The sequence below is a fragment of the Gordionus sp. m RMFG-2023 genome, chromosome 5, assembly GCF_954871325.1.
Source record: "Gordionus sp. m RMFG-2023 chromosome 5, tfGorSpeb1-WG-v2, whole genome shotgun sequence".
NCBI lineage: Eukaryota > Metazoa > Nematomorpha > Gordioida > Chordodea > Parachordodidae > Gordionus > Gordionus sp. m RMFG-2023.
This window is the reverse complement of record NC_088779.1, coordinates 10034498-10052250: the sequence shown is the minus strand read 5'-3', so window position 1 is coordinate 10052250 and position 17753 is coordinate 10034498.

The window sequence follows — 17753 nt, the reverse complement described above, 5'->3', positions numbered from 1 at the left end:
TTTATTAACCTCGACCTAGATTTGAATCCAGAAAGGAACGGAATTTTTTTTAGCCAACTAGTATATAATAGGAAGCGACCGCGTGATTCCGTTAATATTTATTAAAAAAGTGGGTCTTATTTCATTTTGTCAACATTAAATATCTGTTTATAAAATTTGGCTGTTGTTTAGAAAATTGCTATATGATGACAACCGTTATATATCCGTAACCCTAAAAATATAAAGCAATAAAAATAATTATAATACAATAATAAAAATATTTACTTAATAAATATTTTGTCCATTTAATTTTATCCTTTTATTATAAGATATGATGTATTCTGATAAAAATACCCAGTATCTAGTAATCCCCTAAAGGTGATTGACAGGAAAAAAGCAAAAATACTCTAGTTATAAGTTCTAAATAATAATTAAAAATAAATGATTGCAACAAATTCTAAACTTTAGTTATAAATGCCCAGAAAAAGCATTTATGTTTTCAAAAAGTCTGATAATCCATTTTTAGTTCTATTCAAAAAAGTTAATAATGTTAATAGATTAAAAAAATATGTTAATTATACCATTTTGAATTTTACCAGAACCACCCGATTTGGATCGATTTCTAAAATCGGCCAGATTAAGATTTTAGTTAAAAATAATATTGTAAAAGCCTAGAGATTTTGCTCATAGATGACAGAAAAGTTTAGACCTTTATCTACCAAATCTTGAGAACATAATATGACTAAAATCTTAATCGGGTCGTTTTTAGAAATAGACCCAAATCATAACTTTTGACAATACTAAACTAGATTCGTAATAATTTATAATTCCACCGTGGATATATTTAGGGAAACTACAAACACAAATAAATAATAATAAAAGTAAAAATAAAGCATTTAACATTATTATAAACAATCAAGGCTAAAATGCGCACACCTTTGAATATTATCTTTTGAGTTTTAGCATATCCTTAATGTTAAATTGATACCGAAATAAAATATTTTCATATCAATTAATATATTCTAAAAATGATTATCATTAAATAAAGCTTAATCCACCAATGTAAGTGTAACTATATGCCATTTTCCAGTCAAAAATAAACAATAAAATTTAAAGTTACCTTGAATACAAACTTTTTCCCTCCAAAAAAATCTTAATAATTAAAATCCAACACATTCTGTCAGCACGTGAGATAATAGCACGATGATATCCTTTATTTTAAATAACGCAAATGATAACGAGGTAAGGCCTAATCTCCAAGGCCATTTCTCTATTGAAACAAAAAACAAATGTGACTTTATATGACAAGATATAAATTTAAATATTAATATTTTAGGACCTACAAAAAAGAAGATATCAAATATAAATAAAATAAAACAATACAAGTCAATCTTTTTTGATCCAAGCAAGGAATTTTTACCTGAACCACAAATAAATTGCTAAAAAAAATTATCACAGAGGCAATATCTTGGCCAATAAAAAAGAATTATATCTTCTTATATAGGAAGGAAGAGAAAAATTAAAAATGTTATCAAAAATATTATAGAACAACACATAGCCTAAGGAATTTGAATTACTAGAGGCCTAACCCCTTTATTACAAATTCTTTTAGGGAATCCATTGATGAAATTTTAGAAGCTCAGCTCTGTAAAGTATTTTAAACCTAATTAACTTCGTTACTTCTAAAGTGTTAATCTTTAGACTATAAATCTGCCATTGGGTTTTCCAAATTTTAACATTGGTGGCGGACCGGTTAAAAATTTTTTTAAAAAATGGGCAGGCTTGGGCAGGTAAATATTTAATAGTTTACAAGCAAAATGAGCAGAATAGACTTCAATTTATTAAAAGTAAAAAATTCTATTATATTACTTATTATATATGTTTAATTAAACAGACATTAAAATTTTTTAAACATTAGGCGGATGGGCATTTATAGATAAATGGGCGGGGGATAAATTTTAAAAAAAATATTATAAGAGGGTGGGAGGGCTAAACTAAAAAAAGTTCAAAACAACGTGTGGGCGGGTTTTGGCTATAACCCACTCATTGCAGATCTTAATTTGAACAGCTAAACACATGACTGTTGAGAAATAAAATGAACCATTATAAGTCCTAGCACTTTATTATCTTATATTTATTTTATTAAGCTTAAATATAATAAATTAAATATTAAATTTACTTATGATTAAATATTAATTTGATAACCTTGATTGGATATAATCTATATTATATAAAATGAGATTGTAAAATGTTCAAAAACAAAAATATAAAAATTTAAAAAAAAAATGAGATTATAAATGTTCAAAAACAAAAATGCAAAGATTTTATAAAAAAAAGTGAATATGTGTATTATTAAAATTTTTTTTCATAGTTTTTTTGAAAAAAATAACGGGTAGGTGAAAAAAAAGTTACTCGTTACGATAGTGTATTGGTTTAATATAGACTATTCGATTCAATCTACAAGCGCGTGCCGGAGAAAAATCATTAACATTTATGGAGTTTTAATTTATATTAATATCTTTTAAATTTGAGCTGCTATATTTTTAAGAAAACTCCCGAGGCCAAAATGGATAGTTTCGGCTAAAAACTTGATCTAACCGATTTTTTGTTTAGCTAAAAATTGATTTAAACGGCTAAAAATATAGTAATTGCCCATTTACTAATTAAAAAAAAATAACACAATCATCGGTACCTTTTGCGTTTAGGGGTCAATGTAATAAATGAATGAATTTTTTTTTATCTGATCAAAGTTTTGGATATATATTAAATAGCATGTTCAGATATATCTAACTTTCATTTATTGTAGGAATAGTATAAAAACTTATGTTTCCTTCTTTAAAAAAATCTTTTTAGTAACTTTATCTTATTAATCGCTATCTTAAACTATGCTCCCCTCCTTGGTCTGTTATCATGATTAGATACTTTGTTAGATATAGACACATTGTTCCGAAATTTACACCATTGACCTTCACCTTATTATGAGAATCAAATAATAAATTCTTTAGATTTATCAAGTTTTCTAAAGCAAATATCACTGAAATTCATTACTGTGTAAGATTTTAGATTATAAAAATATATCATTTTATTTTTAATAGATACTCAAATCTTTAATTATATATTTATACAAAATAAATTATCATCCATAAACAGAAAATGGGAAACTATTTTAGTTAGATAGAATTATATAATTACTATTCTCTTTTTTCATTGATGTAATACGGTGCCATAGATCATTAAGAAAGACTGGAACATGTATACCAAAAGAAATGAGCGTTGTAAAATTTATTGGTAAGAATAAATAGTTGGGTGTAAAACAGAAGTATTTGCAGATTATGCGTCGACAATAACATCATAGTTTAAGTTGAATGGTGCTAGTGCTACTTAAAAAAAATCCCAGGTTAAGAACTTACCCCTTTTTAGTGGAATCTTGGATAAACCATCAGGACGTTTACCATATGCCTATAAAGTTTAATTCGCTAGAGAGTTGAAGAAATTCCAGCAGATTTTAATGCATGAGATATAATGGCATTACATTTTGTATGTCATAGAAATATGCCTCTACATCGTTTGCAATGTAGGGAGTGGCGACCTTTTGAGTCAACAAGAATCTGACAAAATGAACATGAGTTTGATATAACCATATCGCAATTAAGTCTGAGTATGAAAGCATGTTGTAACTTATCGGTGGTATTGTAATAAATGAAGACTAAAGGAGTGGCTTCAAGAAATTCATAACCGTTTCTCGATGAAGTTAAAAATGGAAGGGATTGTTCCATAGGTTGACTTCTCGATTTGAGAAATAAGATGGAGTTGAAAGCCAAGCAAAAATTTTAATCTCTTTTCACTATCGTTGAAGGAGGATTGATTAGGGAAGAAAACTTCTAAAAGTCGATGGTTAGAAAGAGTAGATTTGGCTAAGTTATTGATTTGCTGATGATTGGGTAACTGGATAAACGCGAAGATATAAAGGCATTGACAGAGAGTAGGGAAGATGATCGAATTCATATTCCACCTGCTTTAGGGTGGCCTGTAGCCAAGATACATAAACATAAGAAAGATTATGTCAATAATTGGATCACTAACTGAAGTAATATATAACTGAATCCATCAATATCAGTTGAAGAACCGCGTATAAAAGATAGGATCGCTCTCCTAACATCTATCGTGCTAAATGCGGTAGTACAAATACTATTTACAGAATAAATTGGATTATCGGTATCTGTTATTCTAGGTGTCTTTAAAGCATTCTAAGGAAAAAGTTATCTTTGGTATGTCAGATCGAATATTTAAATAATATCATTTGTTAGATATATGATTTACTCTCGTTTTAGGATGTTATGATTTTTCTTTTTGTTGCAATTTTGTCATTCTTGGAGGATGTGGGCCATCAATCTAAAGGAATGGGATTTTCAGATGCATCTTTTACCTGTTGAGTAAGTGTTTTTTGCTAAATGAATCAAGTGTGTAAGGTGATGAAAGAGTACGATGGTAAGGACTGATGAGAAATTATTAAGCAGTGGTGTTTGATTCTATAAAAAAAGATCTTTCTGTTAGAAGCCGTGCACCTTTGTAAGCGAGATGTAAGGTTTGGGGACAATGACACTACAGCATTGGGGTCATGGTTTACGCTGTTTGTAGAGTTAACATATAATCTGAAACACGTATTAATAGTGCACATGAAGGCTGTAAAGTAGTGGTCAGATCATGCATGGTTAGTTAGAGCTATAAATGAAATGGGTATAGGTGTGATAGTTACGATATTCTCAATTGAGTGAATTTATTATTTTAAGAGTTTTAAGCACAATGGGAAAATATATCTGATAAGCATGTAATATAATATTGTCGTAATTTATATTTTTGTTTTTAACATGAAATCCCATAATGGAAAATCATATCGAATATGGCTATAGATATTAAATTTGTTTTTTACTTCTTAGTAATAGGAATATTTTTTAGTGATGGAATATGCAAAATGACCCTAATGATAATATACTAACAATATTTTACACATTATTTAACAATTTAAGAACATATTTTGGAATTGAATATAAAATCGAAATTGAAACCAGGTTTTAAAAGGTAAAAATAATTACAATCTGGTAACCCTGATTATAAATCACAAAAGTTAGGAATCAAACATCTTTCGAATTATACCTTCTATTTTCATTGTGATTTAAATTTGTAATAAAATAATCATTTGCCTAATAATCATTATTAATAGAACATGATTGTTAAAAATTTTATTATAAAAGCTTGGATAATAAATTTTATTCTCATTATAAAATTATTTGCTACAATTATTAATTATGAAATTTTTCAAAAATCTGAATTGCTTTAAGACAACGGTAGAAGGTACCGGAGATATTAATATACATGACTCTACTAATTTGCATGAGAGGTATAAAATTATACATTATGCTGTTGTCATAAAACAACAAATATCATCTATTAAGTATCTCATACACATTGTATTACTTTAACTTAAGCTTTGCGCTACCATCGTTAGATATATATCTAAATATCTCTTTTATCTAAATATCTCTTTAATAAATGAACATCATATATTGATAAATTTAGCTAAATATTTGGAATTCGATATCTCAAGATAAATTTTTATTAAATATTAACAAATAGCTTTATTTATTCTGTTATTATATATGCTATGATACTATTGAGCAAAAATAAATGAGGACGAGAACGATGCACTTAAAATTGCCTTTGTATTGTATCGCTTATATTATTTAGCCTTTTTAAAAAATTTTCTTGCCTAGGCTATTGTTAGCATTGAAAGGATTTATTACTCGAATATTAAGTGTCTGATCACCAGATCTTCAATGTTCCCGAAAACCTACTTGTCCTTAAAACGAATTTCATTAACAACAATATGAAAAGAAATATTAAAATAAATAAAATTCGAATGTAAACAAAAAATTAATTTTCTTTAAAAAAAATAGAGTAATTTAGAATCTCAAATTTAAAAAATTTCCTCTCATGATCTTCCTAAACGTGCACTTTTGGCCTTAAATAATTTGTTGGGTTATCAATTCGTAAATTTACACCAGCTCTTATATTTCTTTGTCTGATTTGTAAAACCTTGAACAAATTTTCATGCACGGCGACTATTAGAAATTAATAAAGGGAAATATTTTATATATGATGGAACTTTCTTCATGGTTTTAAGATGGATAATTTTCTCCAACTACATTTATAGCTAATAGATACTATATACCTATTAGTGTTAATGGTAAATATTTTTAATTTATGTGACGAACAATTAAATTATTGCTTATATTTGGTAAGAAAATATTTAAAATTTTAATATTATATAATTCTGACATTTGAACTAAAATTTTAAACCAAATTCTATTAGAGATAAGCTAGGGCCGAAAGCCTACTAGCAGGGCCACGACAACTTCTATTATGATTTTCTAAATTATATTGAATCTATAGCATTACCATATTTTATACTTCATAATTATAACAAAAATTATGAAATCAAACGTCTTTCGAATTATACCTTCTATTTTTATATGTGATTTAAATTTGTAATAATTCATAATTATTTGCCTAATAATAATTATTAATAGAACATGATTGTTAAAATTTTAATATAAAAGCTTCGATAGTAAATTTTATTCTCATTATAAAATTTATTATGAAATTTTTCAAAAATCTGAATTGCTTTAAGACGACGGTAGAAGATACCAAAGATATCGATATACATGACTCCTCTTTAAAATTGCATAACAGGTATAAAATTAAACATTATGCTGTTCTAATATTATAACAGCAAATATCCTCTTCTTATACATATTGTATTTTTACTTAAGCTTTACCATCGTTAAATATACATCGGCTATATATGCTATAGATACTATTGAGCAAAAATAACATAAAAAATGAGGGTTAGGAAAACAAAAGTTTACACTATAAAATTACCAATAGTATATCGGATATTATTCAGCTTTAGAAAAACCTTTTTCTTGCCTAAGCTGTTATTAGCATTAAAGATTGTTACTCGAATATTAATAGTGTCTGAGCACTAGACCTTTTACCTGAGAACCTATTTGTCCTTAATTTCAGTAACATCAATATGGAAAAAAATATTATCAAAATAAATGAAATTTGAATATATATATAAAAAATTAATTTTCTTTGGAAAGTAGAGTAATTTAAAATCCCAAATTTAAATAAATTTCCTCTCATGATCTTTCTAAACGACCTTCCTGATTAGACCTTCGCAGTAAAGACCTTTAAATAATTGGTTGGGATATCAGTTTGTAAATATTACACCAGCCATTATATTTCTTTGTCCTTTTCGTAAAACCTTGAACAAATTTTCATGCACGACTTCTAGAGATCACTTGCGACAATTAAAATTTAATAAAGGGAAATAATATTTTATATATGATGGAACTTTCTTCATGGTTTAAGATGGATAAATTTTCTCCAACTATATTTATAGCTAATGGATACTATATACCTATTAGTGTTAATGGTAAATATTGTTAATTTGTTCTACCGTGACGAACAATTTAATTATTGCTTATATTTGATAACAAAATATTTTAAATTTTATTATTATATAATTCTGACATTTGAACTAATATTTTAAACGAAATTCTATTAGAGATAAGCTCGGGTTGCTAGGAGGGCCACGACAACTTCTATTATGATTTTCTAAATTATATTGAATCTATAGCATTACCATATTTTATACTTCATAATTATAACAAAAATGATGAAATCAAACGTCTTTCGAATTATACCTTCTATTTTTATATGTGATTTAAAATAATTCATAATCAATTGCCTAATAATCATTATCATTATTAATAGAATATGATTGTTAAAATTTTAATATAAAAGGCTTCGATAATAAATATTATTCTCATTATAAAATTATTTATTATGAAATTTTTCAAAAATCTGAATTGCTTTAAGACGACGGTAGAAGGTACCGGCGATATCAATATACATGACTCTACTAAATTGCATGAGAGGTATAAAATTATACATTATGCTGTTCTAATATTAACAGCAAATATCCTCTATTAAGTTTCTTATACATATTGTATTATTTTAACTTAAGCTTTGCGCCACCATCGTTAAATATACATCGGTGTTTATTATATATGCTATAGATACTATTGAGCAAAAATAACATAAAAAATGAGGGTTAGGAAAACGAAAGTTTAAAATTACCAATCGTATAGCGGATATTATTCAGCTTTAGAAAAACCTTTTACTTGCCTAGGCTGTTATTAGCATTAAAGATTGTTACTCGAATATTAATAGTGTCTGAGCACTAGACCTTTTATGCCTGAGAACCTATTTGTCCATAATTTCACTAACAACTATATGGAAATTATTTTTATCAAAATAAATGAAATTCAAATATAAAAAAAAATTAATTTTCTTTGGAAAGTAGAGTAATTTAGAATCCCAAATTTAAATAAATTTCCTCTCATTATCTTCCAAAACCTGTGACCTTCTTGATTATTAGTCCTCCAATAAGAGCCTTTAAATAATTGGTTGGGTTATCAGTTCGTAAATAATTCACCAGCTCTAATATTTCTTTATCCGATTCGTAAAACCTTTAACAAATTTTCCCATAAGACTTCTATCTATCACTTACGACTATTATCAATTTTTAACAAAAAAAATATTATTATAAGATGGATAAATTTTCTCTAACGACATTTATAGCTAATGGATACTATATCTCTATTAGTGATAATGGTAAATATTATTAATTTGCTCTACCGTGGGGAACAATTAAATCATTGCTTATATTTGATAACAAAATATATGAAATATTAATATTATATAGTAGTGACATTTGAACATGAAAAAAGAAATTTCTATTAGAGATGAGCTAGGGCCAAAAGCCTGCTGGCCGGACCACGACTTCTATTATTTCTAAATTATTTAGACTCTATAGCTATACCATTTTTTATACTTTATAATTATTTTTTCCCTACAACCAATATTTATATAACAAGGTTTTTCAAAAATAAGCAAAACTTTCCTTTTCTTATTTCATAACTACGAGTTTTATTCCATAGATTTTGTTAATTCAACACAAATTTCTACAAAATTGTAACATATTTTATACATCATTACCAATATAAATGACTAATTAATTTATATATTTCATGAATATAATCTAGATAAAAACTACAGATTACTCAATAGGAAAAATATTGATATTAAATAACTAATATTTTATTCATCATTATGAAACTTATGTAATGATAGGAAGAAAATAGGCATATTAAATCATTCTGGTCTTACGCAAAATCATTAACTTTCACTTTCATCGCATAATGCTAATAGTTCTAATTCGATAAAAAAATCATCTTGTTCCTCTTCACAACTTCTCCATAATATGACATAAGAAACTTTAAAATTTTGATATATTTTTACACTTGAGCCAATAAATGCTGCCAGAGGCAATATAGTGTAATTTACTATATTATAAATTAGGTTAAATAAAAATATTAAACTTGTGAAAACTCGATTTTGTGTGTTTTTTCAAATATATCCTGCCATCTCCTTATTTTGATTGTCAAACCAATAAAATTTTATAATCCCAAAAAAGGAATAAAAAAATACAATTACATACTAACAATTTGTACGAATAGTAATAGTGTTATTATTCAAATGGAATATGAAATGATATTTTGAATTTTTTACTTTTTTGTGAAATTTTAATGTGTTATATATTTCCTAAGATTGAAATTTGATTTATAACAATGTTTAGAGTTTATTAAATGTTCTAAAATCCATATTCATAAAAACATTGTGTTCAAGGGAAACGCGATTTTAGAAAATATTTGAAATAACGCGTAAGATCTAGTTTTCGTTGTTAAATAATTTAGACAACTTAATATATAATAGAGAATTGCAAAATACTGCCCCTTGCAGTATTTTTGGCCTAAGTTTAAAATGATATAAAAATATTGAAGTTTCTTTGGCCATATTATAAAAAAAGATGTGAAAGAAAAGCCATATGATTATTTTGTTGAATTAGAGCATTTAACATTGCACAATGAGGAGGTAAAAGTTTGACCAATTTGATATCTTAAAATCTAACTCAATTGAGAAAAATTTAAATATGATCAAATTATTTTAAAAATTTTATCATAAATTATTCAAAAATAAGTTTATTTGAATCAAAAAATAACTTGCTTCAATTATATAAATGATAATTTTTAAAAATATGAAATGCTTTAGGACGACGGCAAAAGATCCCGGAGATATTGATAAGACACCGCAAGACTCTAAAAAATTGGATATGCTGGACAGGTAATAAATTAAATCTTATTGTAGTAATTTAAGAAACAAATTTCACTTTTATTTATAATATATATAAAAATTACTCTACGTTGACGAATCATTAAATAATTTCTTTTATTTAGACTAAGAAATATTTTAAAATTTAGTTCTGATATTTGATTTAAAGACTTTTAAAAATAATGAGATTCTATTAGAGATGGGCATGAGGTAAAAGCCTGCTGATCAGCTGCATCCAATTATGATTTTTATAAATAATATTATCTCTAATACCATATTTTAAAAATCATAATCATTTTTTTTCAAGCCATTAAAATTAATATAATAAAATAAATATAGATTATTAATAGTATTAAATTATTCAAGCTTCAATGATTGAAAACTATCATTTTAAAAATAAAAAAACTTTTAATAAAACAATTGATATTTAAATAAAAGATTAAGAAAATAGCAATATACCAACATATTCGAAATAGTATATTAATGATATTGTTATTTTTAGATTTAAAATTAATAATATTTATTTTAATTGCTTTTTATCCATCTTCAAATCAGTAATAATATTAATAAAATCATAAAAGGCGTTAAAATCAAATCTTAGAAATATTAAAAATCTATAATTGAAGATTATTTTTTCATTAATAATGATTAAAGTTTTGTGTTATATTTTTCTATTTCTGAGACTTTTACAACCTAATATGGACTAAGGTTAGTTTATATGTAATAGCTAGACTTAGATTAAACTTAATTTTAAATTTTAAAACTAATTATAAAACTAAAATGACCTTATGTAGGAGCGATAATTATTTACTAGTATACTGAAAATTGGTCAAGAGTATAAGATACCTTCCACGATAGTAATATTTTTAGTAATAGTTTTTCTTAAAAACCTACAAAACTATTAGATATTAGTTATTTTAATTTTACTAAAATGGCATAAAATAAATTAAAAGAATTAATAATTTAAAAAAGAATAATATTGGATTAGGTTTGAATTCTAATAGAAATGCGACATTTACTTATATTTCGTACGAAGAGTAAAAGTGATATTACTCAAATCGAATGTGGATTAATTAATACTTTTGTGAAATTTAAATATGTTATATAATTACAAACAATACAATTTGCTGACAAAATTTTAAAATCTTAATAACTAAAATTTATTCATATAAAACAAAGTGCTCAAGGAAAAAGACACGGTAAAAAAGAATTGAAAAAATTAATAAAGTCAAGTCTTCAGAGGTTTAATATTTTAGATAATTTAATATATAATAGGCAGAAATTGGAAGATATTGCTACTTGCAGCATTTACTGGCCCAAGTTTAAAAACATATCAAAATATTAAAATTTATTATGTCATTATAGAAAAGTTGTAAAAGAAAAACAGGATGATTTTTTTATCGAATTGGAATTATTGGCGTTACGAAATGACAAGATTAAAGTTGACGACTTATTTGATCTCTTAAAATCGAAGAGTAATATCTTTCCTAGGTTTGATAAATTTTATTTTTAAATTATAACTATAAATATCATTTAATTAGTGAACTCATTCAAGATATTTTTAACAACATGGAGTTATCGGATGGCATTGATATCGATGTATTGACTGAAACACTCAAGGAGGTACCAATTGCGGAAAACACCCGAAAAATAACATTTCTAAATTGGATAAGGAGGTATCAAATTTATTTTATTTTAATTTTTTATATCTTTAATTTTTAAAGGATATGGACATGGAAGAAAGAGAAAATTTCTTAGGTATATTTATAATAACTAGATAAAATATTTTATTCCTTTAATAAAATTTGAAACTTATTTGTACTAGAGTTAAAGTTGCAGGCCCCTCTGTTAGAAGCTAAACTTGAAAATAATTTTAATTATAAATAATCCTTACCCCCGCCCCCCTCTATTAAATTACTGACCTAAGTTATAATTTTGAATTCAAAATAAAATTAATCTTTGTACTTTTTTAAAGAGAAATTCATATTCTGAGTGCACAAAATACTAAAATCTATTTTTTATATCCTCCTTTAAATTTAGACATCATAGAATTAAATATTTTTTTATTACCAATATATTTACCCTTAATTTGAACAATTGACATTTTAAATGGAGCGTTTTTTTAAATTTTCTAATAAGAATTATAAGCAATTTTTAATAATTTATGTGATTATTATGAATTTTTTTTAAGAGTATAATAGAGTTAATATGTTTTTAAATTCAATTTAAGTGAAGATGTAAAATGTTTATAATATTGAGAAATAATTTTTTAATATTTTTTTTTAAAAAAAAATGCTCTTTAAACTGGAAATTGTTCTATAGAAGGATATAAGAGTATTGATATTTTTAAAATATTTTTTTCTATGATGTACAAATGATATGGGATCACATTTAGATAGATTTACATATTTTGTTCATCATAAATGTTAGTTTCTGTTAGTAAACAATTTAATGACAATTCTAATCGGGTATCCTTAGCAACATTAATCCTTTATATTTATATAACAAGAGTAATCACCTAATTGTTGAGCATTTTAAGTTATGAGTGACCATATTTCAATAGTGAAAGCTGTTTTTATGTGGTCATTGTTTATTAAGAAAATTTAATATTAATTATTATATATTATTTAATTTACCAATAATATATTTTTATAACAATACATACTTGTTTTCAATTTCTTATCTAACATCTTGATTATACCATGTATATTCAACTATTTTCATAGTATACTTCTATGCAAATCTTTCTTTTCCACCTTACCTATTGATCCTTAACATTTCCTACCAACCAATCCTGACATCACATTATCTATTACCCTTTCATATTTTCCTTACATCAACCGTATTGCCTCAAATACACTGCTAAAGGCATCTACCTTACATTTATCACCATCCATACATAACCCTTGTTTCTTAGACAGTGCTTAATGTACCTACCTTACATTTATCACCATCCTTGCATTACCCTTGTTTCGACAGTGTTAATATACCTACCTTACATTTAATACTTCCATTTTATAAAATAAATAATGCTTTTATATTTTTTGATTAATTTAATGCTACAATATTAATTTTTTATAAAGGTTCCTGGAGATGTATTTATTTCTCCGGGTTCCCTTGGCTCTGGTTGTTTTATATAATTATGAAAGAATGTTTTAATTAATGATTTAAACCAGGGCTAAAAAAACTCTTAGAGATAGTTGCCTCCACGTGGCTAAGAGTGGACAACATAAAATCAGAGTTAAATCCGATTTTATGGCTAAAACTATCATTTTTTTCTAGAATCTGACAATAAACAGAGAAGCCCATCGAAGTCTTAGTGCTTATAAGTTAAAATTATCAAACGTTGCAAGATATCTTTTTTTAAATTTTTATATTATGAGATTTTGAGCCTTTGCATATTATAATATTTATGGTTTACTTATTGTACTAATTCTGAAAACTTTTTAAAGATAATACTAATAATGTTCCTTGGTCATTAATTATAAATCTATAATGCTTGAAATTTAAGCTATAAACGCTCAATTACTAATATTCTATAGTTAAATTAAGAATAATCCAATATTTTCATGTGTATAGCCTTAAAATCAAAATAATGCTACGCTCAACAAGTTCATTAAAATTAATAAAAAAACCATTAAATAAATGGGGAGGGGGAGGGTACTTCTAAGAACGATTTTATTCTAAACAAAATTTTTAGGGAAAATAAATATTTTCCTTTTTTTTAAATATTTTTGTGGTTTAGTTTATTAAATATTATTTCTTTTAGTAATTTATGAATAGAGAAAAAAAAAATTTTTTTTAATATTTTTTATTCAATTCAGCTTTCAGTCTTGCTCGGTCTTTCCCCTCAGTCAAAATATTATTAGTTGCTAAGATTTAGATAAAGCATTTTGAGGATAATTATTGCAAAGTTTTAAATGTGTTCAAAATATAATTGTCGATATTAAAACTAATAAATTTTGTAAATTGTAAGTATATAAATCCCACAAAGGTTTTGAAGAAGGATAACTATTATAAACTATAAAATTATATATATAAATTTAACAGTATACAAGAGATAAAATAGATAGGTCAAACAGACCGAATCTACAAGATGCCAATCCATAATGTAGAATAAAATAAAAACAAAGCTTTAATTTATAATTAGAGTGTTTATTAAGATTTAAGATTAGTAAGTTTTCGTTTAGTGGAGTTAATAAAATGATCGTATATGACAACAGAGCAGGTGAATAAATTTACATTGAATCACATCACATTGCATTTAATAATAATATTTATTTTTTTTATGAATCTCGATAAACAATGATTATAAAAATTTCACATTCATTTTTTTATACTTCGCAGCAAATTTGCACTAACTGTGAATTGACTAGTAAAATTACAAATTTACTCTACCCGAGGTAGAACTCTGCAAATTCAGTTTTTTTAGCCTGAGCTAATTTTAATTAATTTATCCTATCTCAGCCCTATCTATTGATTTATAGACACTAACACCTTCATTTTAACCCGACGTCCGAAAATATAGAAATAGAAAAAATAAATAAAAATCATTTTAACTTTTGTATGTCAAATTCGATACTAAATCCATGTCCTAATCCCAGAAAAATTGTAATTTATCTTTTATTTAGAAAAAAAGTGATTTTACCAACTGTTGCAAAAGTTGTATGGCAGGAAATAATCGCTCGGCTAACGAACATAATAGCTCATTTTAATCCTATTTTTTTTGGTGTTTTTAGACATAGCGCGACCTGATTAAATTTTTTTCAACCCGAAGCTGAGCGACTTGCAGGACTTTATTGTCTAACCCCAGAAAACGCCATTGTGTTTTGCTATATCTTTACTTTTGGTAAATAATTTTTATTTGAACTATTTGAAATAACATTATTTAGATAAATAAATACTTATCGAGTTTATAAGCCATTTTTCTTTTGGAAATTATTTGCTGCTTCTAAAAAAAATTAAGATAACCATCATTTGATATTTATTAAAATATAATGAAAACTTTGAAAATCTTTTGGTCAAGATTATAATTTCAACTTGGAGTATTAGTTTAATTGTGTCACATATTAATAAAAAATATTCTCCTATTTATAATTTATAAAAAGATGTTAATAAATATTATTAAGCATTATTGTAAAATAATACATTCTATATCTGAGCATAATGTCTACGGTTCGGAACAAATCAATAATATATCATATAATATATCCTTCTATTTAGTTATTTTATTCAAGTCCAACATAATTTATTATAAATGAACGAAAAAAATGATATGTTATTTTATCACACGATTTTTTTTATCTTATAAAATTAAAAAAAAAACTACATGTAAGGTATGATAAAGCAAAGACTGACTCAATTTACATTATTCAAATAAAAAATTCAAACAGCGAGAATGGTGTAAACAAGAAAAAATAAATTTAGTTATCTTGGATGGGGAAGAAAAAAAACAATATATAGAATATTTAGCGAGAAAAAATTTGAACTTTATATATTTTATATCATAATTTATATTTCTAGATTCTATACCACTTAAATAAATATTTTTATATTAAAAGGATATTTTAATTATCTAGTATTTGATATCTATAATGATATATTGAGTTGATAAAAATATTCCAGACTTCAAAAGACCTAGAACCGCCTTTTTAAAATAATAATTATGATTTAAGTCAATATATAATTAAAACACCTTTTATTTGATATCCATATTATTTTGTGTTGAAAAAATATTCCTGAGCCCTCAAGCCAAGATTAGTCAATCGAAAAGCTCCTAATAAATGGATCTTTTGATTTAGTTCCTAGGTTAATATTTATTATGCTTTCCCAAGTTCATCAAAAATAATAAAAAATAAATGGGGTTTTGCGGTCTGATTTCTGGGTCTGAACCACGAGTCTGAAACCCCAATCTGAACCAAGAATCTGGATTCCGGGTCTGGGCCCCGAGTGGGACCAAGAGTCTGAATCCCGGGTCTGTGCTATGGGTTCATGCTCAGTGCTGATATAGCACCAAATTGAATCGTAAATTTAAGATCAAGCAAATTAACAACATTACATAGCATCATCTTTTTTCAAAGATCTAGGCTTATACAACAGGGATGCAAGGGGGGGAGAGGGGAACTTGCACTAATTTTGGGGTTTGAGCCGATAATGAGATGAATGATTTTGGATATAGAATTGATGGTGACACAATAATATAATTTATTTCAAGAAATTTCAATGTAATTATTATATAAAAAATGTCCTTTTTATATATTATTTTCTTTTTATACAATTAACATTTAAACTCAAAATAAATCATAAATACATGTTCAATTATTAAGACACAATACCTTATAAAATAATGCCTTAAACCTTAAAATACAAATAATATATTATTTAACAATATTTACAATCATAAAACAATCCGTAAATTTACTGATGAACCCCGTGAAGGATTTTATCTTAAAAAAGGCTCGCAATACCCATGCACAAGTCTATTAACATTAGCTTTATCTGAGACCTTTTTCTCAAGGAGCCAATCTTAATTAAAAATCATTTTAAACATTTTAACCCTTATTTTATATAATGGTTTGTTTCTAGTGGTAAAAATTTCTAAAAAAATCAAACACGTTCACAGTTCAGTTTTCAAAATAAAGGAATGTGTTCTGGTTCAAAATTTTATGATAAATTATTTTTAAAATTTAATTTAATATAATGTCTTATATTTTTTAACACCATATATTAGCAATGTTAAAAAATAATATAGTTTTATTTTGATAATATAATTATAAATACAATATAATATAACGAATAAAATGATATTTTTAATTTTTTAATTTTTAATAACAATCGTTTTTCAAAATTTTCATCTTATAGACAGGAACGCTTGACAGTTAATACGGCATTAACTATATTAAAAACGCGCTCGTGAGGGAATTGCTATATTATACTTAATAAACAACTCTTTTAACTCGAAGAATTTATTAAAAACATTTATTGTTTTGTCCTTTGCTTCAAAAAATTGAGATAAGTTATTCTAATCCAATCCATATTCTACTTCCTCGCCAAAAAAAAGATATCTCGAAATTAACAGTTCTTGCATTATCATTTCTAGGGTTTCAATGCATTTTATTAATTTTTATAGTTTTATCCATGGCCATTGAAGCTTGAATACTGGTTGTATAATTGCAGAAAGACAAAGAACATATGATCTTCATATATATTTTCAAATCTTAAAAAAATAAAATATATTGTAATTAATTTGATAGTGATAGGTTTGATACCTTTTATTAAATTTATTTAATACCGCGTCTGGTTGACCATATTTTAGGCCACTAATTTTTTTTAATTTTAATATAACTATCGTTAATGTTGGTGTCAAATAGTCCAAATGCATTTTTTCTTCAAATTTAATAATATTACTAGTTATATCATATAAAATAATTAATATTACAATCAAATGTAATTTCGTATTGGAACTTGAATTTGAA